The sequence below is a fragment of the Arvicanthis niloticus genome, chromosome 1 (assembly GCF_011762505.2).
Source record: "Arvicanthis niloticus isolate mArvNil1 chromosome 1, mArvNil1.pat.X, whole genome shotgun sequence".
Lineage (NCBI taxonomy): Eukaryota > Metazoa > Chordata > Mammalia > Rodentia > Muridae > Arvicanthis > Arvicanthis niloticus.
The window spans coordinates 97,797,547-97,807,611 of NC_047658.1; the positions used below are offsets into that span (position 1 = coordinate 97,797,547).

The 10,065-nt window shown below is 46.7% G+C and overlaps 1 long non-coding RNA gene across 4 annotated transcripts; it reads right to left on the reverse strand.

Moving 5' to 3' along the window:
• Positions 1 to 5,389: 5,389 nt before the first annotated feature.
• Positions 5,390 to 7,546, reverse strand: LOC143435902 (uncharacterized). Of its 4 annotated transcripts, none has more exons than XR_013106246.1 (3): positions 7,462 to 7,546; positions 7,004 to 7,085; positions 5,390 to 5,905 (listed from the first exon to the last, which is right to left on the reverse strand). It is a non-coding gene; the product is annotated as an uncharacterized LOC143435902 (long non-coding RNA). The 4 variants fall into 4 exon arrangements; XR_013106242.1 differs by having other exon boundaries at positions 7,420 to 7,534; XR_013106234.1 differs by lacking the exon at positions 5,390 to 5,905 and adding an exon at positions 6,400 to 6,569.
• Positions 7,547 to 10,065: the final 2,519 nt, after the last annotated feature.

Below are 10,065 nucleotides of genomic sequence, written 5' to 3' on the forward strand. Positions count from 1 at the left end.
AAATTGTGTAAATGTGACTCCCTAAATATGAATATCTTAAATATTTGAATATGAAACGATAGATCCATATGGTATGCAACACTTCACTTTGTTATGTGAACTGTCTCTAAAACTAGTATGACCATTTCTCTTCCCACCGCTGACTCAGTTGTTTGTCTGAGCCCCACTCCCCTGGGATGACCCTTTACTGACACATTTAGAGAGGCGGCTCCACCTACTATCAGAACTGACCCTGAAGCAAATGTCGCTTCCAGTTTACTTCTCCTCCCTGAGTTCCTAGCTTTCCACCCAGACCCACACTTGCCTGACTATTTCTCACCCAACCAAGAGTGTCTGATTGGCTCTAGGGCGCACTTGGGCAGGAGGCAGGTGACATCAGAGAGAAGCAGCCAGGGTGAGGAGGCTGCATGGGATGGCAGCTGGAACACTGGTTGTCAAGAGGGAGCTTCCTGCCCAGTGATTAACTTTTCTTTAATCCTAGAATGACTGAACAGCTCAGCCTGCCTGCTGGCCCAGCAAGCTTCTCCTGAGTCATTAAATGTCTCCGTGTGGCCTGAACGTGCTTTATTCCAGGCAAGTTGGACTGCTTGTCCACACCTCCTTGAGAAAATGCATAATGCCTGTCAAGCCTGTCCAAAGCCATTTAAATATTGAATTAACAGTGCCTTACTTAAAACAAGTCAATATTGACTTAATAGCCTGGAGGGGGAGAGGGGGGGAGCACAGGAGAGGTCTGGCACAGTGCCAAAGAGACAAAAAAACGGCTTTTCTTGCTGTTGGATCAAGATGAAGGGTCCCCTGGACACAGAGCATCCCCCTGTCTACCAAGGTAACAAGGTTATGCACTTGTGCGCTAATTGAGAAAATCATTGACCACCTGTGAGAGCTGGGCCAGCAACCTTTGGACTGTCATAAAGGCTGGGGGGAGGGGATATCGGAGCCAGCTGTGGCCTGCTTGGCTCCCTTCTCCTAATGTGGGTCACTTCTTGAACTAGGACAGTCTGCAGGTGTTCTCTTTGTGCTCTGACTAGGAAAACAAAAGAGCTGCTCTGGGGGTGGAGAAGCCAATGGGCGGGAAGCAGCTGGCTTTGCTGGGTTGCATGCAGGGCCTGGCCTCCTCTGGCTGTGTTAAGACTCTGTTAACTTGGGATCACACAGCTCTCTGCCTGCATCCCACCCTGCTTCCTCACCACTTGCTGTTAGCTGGATGACTTCTGGCAAATTGCCTAATCTCTCTGTGCTTCAGCATCTGATCCTCCCAGTGGCTCTGAGAGGATAGTGAAGGATGAATGGGGATATGTGGTAGGAAGAATGATGGCTTCCAAGACGCCTGTGTCCTAATTCCTGGCATTGGGAGCTGTTGTCTCAGATGAAAACTTGCTTGCTCTCTCCTCCTCCTCCTCTCTCATTTTCCCTCACTCTCCCTTCCCCCCACACCCTCATCCAGGCGCCAAAGGGCAACCTCTGACGTTTCGTACCTCAGGCACCTTCTCTTATTTGTCTGAGACAGTTTCACTGAACTTGGAACTCACCCAGTGGCCTAGATTGGCTGGCCAGTAAGCATCAGAGATCTGCCCATCTCCACGCTGCCATTACAAGTACACAACACCATGTCCAGCTTTTTTATGTGGCTTCTGGAAAGTGAGTGCAGGTTCTTGCGTCTGCCCAAGTCTTCTCCCAAGCCCCACACCGGGACCTTTTAAAAAAATATTTGCTCATTATTTATTTATGGATACATGTGTATGTCTATGTATGAGGTAATAGGAGTGTCAGATTCCAGGGAGCTCGAGAAACAAGCGTATGTGAGCTGTCTGATGTGGGTGCTGGGAATCGAACTGGGGGCCCCCTCCAAAGCAGTATGCTCTTAACCACTGAGCCACCTTATCTGGCCCTCACACAGGGAGGCTTTACAAGAGGAAGGTAGGAGGTCTGAGAGACAGAAGGTAATAAGATAAAGACAGAGATGCAGTGACATGGCCCCAAGCCAGGGAATGTGAGCCACTTCTGAGAGTTTTAAGAAGCAAGGAATGGGTTACAGATTCCTACCTAGGGGCCCAGAAGGAACCAGCCCAGAGGTCTTGACTTCGACACAGTGAAACTGATTTTGGACTTTTAACCTCCAAAGTTACATGTACAGTTTTGTTTTTGTTTTTAATTTGGTGGACCATTTGACAGTGTGTGTGTGTGTGTGTGTGTGTGTGTGTGTGTGTGTGTGTGTTTAGAAGTCAGACTTGAAGAAGTGGGTTCTCTCCTACTATGAGGATCCCAGGGATCTGACTGACTCAGGTCTTCAGGCTTTGTGGCAAGCCCCTTTCTGAGGCTGAGGCATGTGGACAACCCAAGGGTGTTGTTTCTAAGCTTCCGAGTCTGTGGTCATTTGTCGCAGCAGCCACAGGTAACTAACAGGCTGCTGTGAACAGTTATGGAAGTAGGCAAAGCATATATTGTGTAGCTGCAGTAGGTGATCGACAGAGGCCAAAGGTGTAGGTATCCACAAGTCATCAAAATGTCGGCCTTTGTTTGCTGCCTAAGCGTGCCACTAAATTGGAGCCTGGGCTTTGGGAGGAGGGGCTCTGAGTGCTTCCAAGAGACTGACAGAAACAAGCTGTGCTGTTTGTGGGCTCCAGTAACATGACGGGGTATAAAAAAACACCTGCTCACACCCCACTCCCCAACACAGCATGCATAGCCTGTAGACATTACCTGGTAAGTTCTGGCACCTTGAAGGCTACATCTCAAGGTGACTAGCAGACCTCACTGTTGGTCACTGCCCTGATGGTTGCAGAGCAAAGCTTCCTTGCAAGTAGGCAGAGTCACCAAGAGACATGAGCCAAACTCATGGGTTCTAAACTCCCCACAAGAACTAATGGAATATGCCATTGCAGAGTAACCAGGACCCTGGCCCTTGGTCTAACATGTGTAGGTGCCTACCCATTGGTGAGGCTTTGGCACCCTCAGGCCTCCATGGGGCCTGCTGGTGGACATTTCTTTCCAGGGCAGAAGACACCTGTTTAGCAGATCAGCTTCCCTGGGGTCATTGCACAGGTGTGACCACACCTCTGTTAAAGCATGGCTTAGTCATGTGTGAGTCTCTGGGAGGGATGCTTTCAGTTCTGAAGACTCTTCTGTCACATCCCATGCGTCTGCCTAAAGAGCCGTGAGGCGCTGTTGGCCATCAGGTTGCTTGTTCTGGCCCTGTCTTCTCCCTGCTTGCTGCTCTCTGGGTGGAACTTGCACACTGCTGGCTTGTGCACTGCAGCTCTGTGAACGAGGGTCACGCCTGCTGGCCTGCAGAGCATCTGCATTCAGAACGTTTTCACAGTGCCCAGCCACGCACAAAGGTCGCTTAATTAATTAGCTGACTCCCCCAGCGTAATGACTGAGGACGGAGGCTGGAGGTCTGGGATCTGAAGGCCACATGCAGCCTATCTCTCAGTCCATGGCTCACTGAGCTGGAAAATCTCCCAAACCAGCCAAGTGGAAAAGGCACAGAAGGAGATAAAGGGATTTTTCCATTGTGGTGGCCCGAGGGGGTCGGTGGAAAGCTCTGGAAGAGTGCACATGATTCTCCCACGAAAGGACAGCCTCTCTCTTCCCTGAGGGTCTCAAGGGTCTCTTTTGGTATCTTCCTCTGTCCCCTCTGGGTCTTGTGGCATTAGGCCAGACTGCATCTCCTGTGCTGGCTCTACTCTGCCTCTTGTCTCAGTGCTTGGGTAAAATGGAGCTTAGCACTTCTGTAAAATTTCCTTTGATACTTTCCTCATAAAGGAATGTTCCGAATCATTCTAGAATGTTAGAAGTTGTAATATCAAAGGTAGAGAGGTTGGGGCCAGAGGAGGCAGAGAAAAAGACAGAGAGCTTCTTTGAGTACATGCAATTCAGGCTTCTATGACCTCAAGTGTCTTGGTATCTGAGCCATCCACAGCCTTCAGAGGGGAAGCCTGAATACAGATGACAGGGATCATTGAGTGAGATATAAGATGACTGCAAGACCAAAGGCTTCCACAGGACAAGCCCGACGATCACACATTTGCAGATGGTAACATCCAAACACCATGATTGTTTCTGAACACTTACTGACTACAAATACCCCACTGATCATGTATAATAAATGCCTGGGTCCTGATACCAGTCCCTAGAGGAGCTTCTGAGCGCTATAGATCGGTAGACAGACTGCTTGCTTGCCTGGTCCAGGGCAGAACTCTAAAAATGTTTGGTATTCTTCAGCGCCTGATTCCACAGCCTAAGTGTTTCTAAGAACGTCAGCACTAGTCACTGATATTACTGTATGGTCACCCACAAAAGGGAGGAAGCTGTGGGAAAACCAGAGGCAGGGTTGATTTGAGAACTGTGGAGAAAGCTCTGTCTAGCCTGTCCCAGCCAGAAGAGTTGTCACTGCCTTGTGAGCTCTGAGGCCCAGGAATACTTATAGAGTGATTGCAGATACTTCTTATTTGCAAACTGTTATTGGAACTTACGCTGAGTGTTTGGTATATTATGGACTGTCTCTTGGGTTGTTTTCTTTATTGGCCCCAGGACTTCTCAGGGAAGACAGCAGGCCTCTCAGAGCCTGCTGTGTGTTCTGACACAAGCACCAGTCCACAGGCCAACGAACTTTAGCACACACTTAACTATGGCTTCATGACTTATCCCCAATCCATAAATTGGGCAATTTATGATTCTTCAGACAATATTGCACAGTACAGGGCTTTCCAGAGTTCATGATGTTGAACTATCAGAGGAGGAATTCAGCCACATGGAGAAGATCATCGAGAGCAGTGGTTCTCAAACTTCCTAGTGCTACGACCCTTTAATACAGTTCCTCATTTTGTGGTGGACCATTGGACATAAAATTATTTTCATTGCTACTTCATAACTTTAATTTTGCTAGTTGTGAATTGTAGTGTAAATATCTGTCTTTCACGATGGCCTTAGGCAACCTAAAGAGGTTGAAACCCACAGATTGAGAACCTCTGATCTTGGGCAACAGTTTTCAGGCTTGCAGCAGCAGCATTGAAATCAGCTGAGGGCTTGTTACAGCACAGACTCCTGGCCTTCCAACCCCAGCAATTCCTGCTTGGTGGATCTGGGCTTGCTGGAAGACTGTGTTCAGCAAAGCTGCAGGTGATATCATGGCTGCTGGCCCCTGGGCTATGCTTTGAGAACCTGGTGTAAAGTAGTTAGCATATGTGGGGAATTCTGAGTGCAGAGTTGCTCCCTGGGATGGCAAGCTGGGTTGGGGGAAGCTTGACGATGTATTTTCTGTCTATTCAAGGAATTTCTCACTGTGCCCCACCACCACCATGGCTGCTTGTTATAAAAGACCAGACTCCAAATCAGCATAGTTATATAAGCTTTGGAGTGCAGTGGCTCAAGAGGAGGTGCTTGGTTGGGAGTGTGGCTCAGTGGTAGATGACTTAACCTAGCATGATTAAGTGCAAACCCCAGCACTGGAAGAAAAAAAAAAATAGGGAGCAGGTACTAAAATCCTTCTTCTGGTTGGGCGTCCAGCCCAGTGCCAGGAACATGGCAGGTATCATGCTGTGTACATAGCCTGAAGAGTTTTGGATTAATAAATCTTATGAAATCTGATCCATCTGGTGGATGGACAAACACATCATAGTATTTTTCCTCTTCTCTGAACACTGTTGTACCTTCAGCATTGAGATGTGCCCACCTGGAGACACAAGGAGAGAAAGGAAGGCTCTGGAAGACAAGATTCCACAGGGAAACATGGAAGAAAACAAAGGAAGCAACCCAGAACTCCTTTGGTGCTAATGGACCAGTTGTAAACACAATAGAAGCCAATTCTGGGGCTGTGGATACAGCCTCGTGGTAGGAGACACCGCATTTTGCTGGGCAGCTGACTTTTCACGGCTTGAAGTCACTCGTGTCTCGTGTAACCCTGGGACACAAGGCACAATGAGTGGGATTATTAATAGACTCACGACCATCTTTGATCTGTTCTCACACAGAAAAGCTTGGTACCTTCTACATCTGATCTAACCTAGATTTGATGATTTGTTGTTGATTTTGAAAGGATGTTTATAGCTTTGCTTTGAAGTTATTTGGCTGTAATGTTTAGTGTATAATTGGTGACACTTTCTTAGCAACTCAATAGATTTGGGAACTTTTGAGAAGTGAATGAAATCTGTTTTATTCTTTTAAATATCTCAAAACTCTACCTCAGTTTAATGACTAAGGGACTTGACAAAATGTTATATGTGCAGGATTAAATTTTTATTAATTCTAATTTAGCATTTTCCCACTTTAGAGTTAACAAACTTGTTTTTCTAGAGTTAATGTTTAAAATCTCTGTTTGGGTTTCCATTGCTGTGAAGAGACACCAGGACCAATTCTTATAAAGAAAAATATTTAATTGGGGCTGGCTTACAGTTTCAGAGACTTAGTCCATTATGACCATGGCAGGAAACATGGCAGTCTGACATGGTCATAGACATGGTGCTAGAGCAGCCAAGAGTTCTACATCTTGATCCCAAGGCAGCCAGGAGGAAACTGTCTCACACTGGGCAGAACTTGAGCACAGGAGACCCCAAAACGGTCAAAACCTGTCAAGACCAGTGATGTACTTCCTCCAACAAGGCCACACCTACTCTAACAAGGCCACACCTCCTAATAGTGCCACTCCCTATGGGCCAAGCATTCAAACACATGAATCTATGGGGGCCAAACCTATTCAAACCACCACATTCCACTCCCCAGCTCCCACAGGCTTGTAGCCATAACATAATGCAAGATGTATTTTAGTCCAATTTCAAATTCCCCAGAGTCTATGAGTCTATCAGTCTCAACAGTGTAAAAGTTCAAAGTTCAAATCTTCTGAGATTCAAGAGATCTCTTTTTTTTCCATTAATTTATTTATTCCCTTTACATCCTGATTTCAGTCCCCCTCCTTCCCTTCCCCCTTCCATGGCCCCTCCCATGATCCCTCTTCCCCTTCACCTCTGAGAAGGGGGAGGTCCCTTCCAGGGAACCAACCTACCTGGCACATCAAGTCACAGCAGGACTAGGTCCATGTTCTCCCACTGAGGCCAGACAAGACAACCCAATTAGGGGAGCGGAATCTGCAAGCAGGCAACAGTATCAGGATAAGCCCACACTCCAGTTGTTGGAGGACCTACATGAAGATCCAAGCTACATATCTGCTTCATATGTGTGGGGGTCATGCAATCTCCTAACTGTAATCTCCTATACAATCAAAATCAAAAAGCAGATCACATACTTCTAATATGTCATGGCACAGTATATACATTACCATTACAAAACAACATAGGGTAGGGAGCACAGTGAGGAGACACTGTGTTGTGGTAAATCTCTGACCCAAACACGTCCGGTCAAGGAAAACACAACTCAATATTTATGATTATAAACTGCAAGCCTTGGAATGGGCAGATTTACCATTGTACTACTCTATTCCCCAGCTATGAGAGCCCTTAAAACCTGCGGTTTTCTAAGCCATGTTCTTCTCCTCCTCCTTGTCCTTCTACTAACGGCTCCTCTCACTCTTCAGGCTCTCCGTTGCCTCCCTGGCCTTCCTCCCCCCCCCCAACTTCCTCCTCTAACTCCTCCTCTTCCGACTCCTCCCCTAAGCCTTTTTTCTCCACCTCCCCTTCTACTGCCCAATCACTGGCTCTAGTCTTTATTTTACAAATTCAATTGGACAGAAGGTTCACAAGATTCACTCCTCCTCTGCAGCCCCTCCCAGGAGTGGAAATACCATGACAACAAAAGGCCAGGGCTATCCACAACAACACTGGACCAAAGACTGAAAACCAGCTAGGCAAACTCCAAACTCTGCATCTCCATGTCTGATGTCAAAGCTTTCTTGTTGACTGCAACATACTTTTTTCTCTTGGGCTGGTTCCACTCTCTCGAAGCATATTTTCTTGGCAGATATCCTGTTGCTCTGGTATCTCTAACATCTTGGGGTCTCCAAGGCAGTCCGGGTTACGCCTTCATAGCTTCACATAATGTCCTCTCTGGGCCTTCATGTGGTGACACCCCTGCCACATGCCTGGCCTCAGCAACTTTCTTTAGTTGCTGAGGGAGATTCCATAACCACTTCTTTTATTCTTGACTCTAAAGCCTGAGCCATATGGCTGCAGCTGTCAGGTTCTGCTGCTTGTTAGAGCTAAAACGTGCCCCCACCCTTGTTCAAATACATCTTCACCAACCTTCTGTTCTTGATGATTTCCTTCCTTCACTGCCTAAGGCTTGGCTGTCCTGGAACTTGCTCTGTAGACTGACCTTGAACTCAGAGATCTGCATGCTTCTGTGGATGCTAAATGCTGGGATTAAAGGTGTGTACCACCACGCCTGGATCTAACCTTTTCTTTAATTCATGTTCATTATAAATCTTTATAAGCATGGCCACTATGCCTCAAGGTCTGGATTAAAGGCAAGTGTTGATCCAGATTAAAAAGCATGTGTCTTCCAGCTCCAAGATCAGCATATAATCTTCCTGCCTCAAGATCCAGATCACAGGTGCGCCCTCCATTTCTGGACTGTAGTTCATCCCAGATATAGTCAAGTTGACTACCAAGAATAACCATCACAGTCTCCTAGGAACGATCCTTGGCTTTTGCATTCCTGCCTTAGGGTTATTTCTATTTCTGTGATAAAATACCCTGTCAAAAGCAGCTTAGAGGAGGGAGTATACTTCACCTCCTAGTTCTAGGTCCATCTCTGTGGTAAAAGTCCAAGTGGCAAGAACTGAAGCAGCCAGTCACATCTGCAGTCAGGAACAGAGAGGGTGGGAAGGCCTGCAGGCTGTGCACAGATGGTTCTCTCCACTCTTACCTAATTTAGGAACCACTACCTAGGGAATGCTCCCCACAATGGGAGGATCTTTTCACCTTAAGGAACACAATCACGATAACCTCCTACAGACATAATCCCTCATTAACTTTCTCCCCAGATGACTCTAGAATGTTTCCAATTAACAACTAAAACCAGCCACCACAGCACCTAAAGGTTAAAACATTCCTGCCATGGGCTCACTTTCAATAATCGTGAGCACAGTCATGACCTTCTGTATGAGGGCTTGCTTGGACCACACCCTTCCCTCTCCTCAGCATCCATAATCCTTTCTATTCAGCTTGACTTTTTCACCTTCAAAGTGACATATAATTTATTCAATTTACCAGTCCCTCCCACCGCACTCTATGTGGGATAAGGGACAGAGGACTCCAAGTCTTGTGTTTTCACTATACCAAGTACTTAGGAACCTGCCTGTCACTCCATAAGCATGGTGAGTACTCATGCATAACTAAATGCATCTGATGACTTAGAAAAAAAGTGGGGGATCTTACTTTATGATACTAGAACGTGTCATGGAGCCTGAAGTCAAAGGGGAGTGGGGGGCTAGATACCTGAGAGCCTGTGAGCTTGACTGTCACCTTAACTGTTGAGTCACCATAGAGCGTTATCACCTCTTTACCAATGGGGCCTCATGCAGGGATGCCAGAATGGTTGATAAGAGTCAACTGTCAACAACTGCCTCACTCACAACAAAGCTGCAGCTTTGTGCCTTTCACTGGATGTTGGCTATCTACGGTCAGAGCTGCAGTGGGGAGCATAGAGAGACAGACTAAAATTCTCATGGGAGGACCAGGTGGAAGAGTTCAAAGTCACCTCCTCCAACCTCAGGCTCCTTGTCGTTATTCTGACTTCTCACTTGCCTATAAATTGCTAAGAATATAGACGGCCTGTCATTCATTCCTTAAGAGGTTGATAGATTCACTAGTCCTTGTCACTCACAAAGATTTTCATTTATAAGACAGTGAATTATCCTCTAGCAGGGACCTGCCAAAACTTAAACTGCCAGTAAGGTGGAATTTCCTTCATTCAACTTCTCTTAATGAAACCTGGTACCTCTGTGACCCAGAGTTGGCCCTGATGGCCAAATGGCAAGTACTGAGGAGAATCAGGCTTCTGTGCACAGAGTACACTGGGCTCATAGCTGAGGAGTCCAATGTACACAGAATCAAGTACAATTTAAAAGCCATATTTTGGGGATGGCTAGAGAGCAAATGCCTGTGTGAG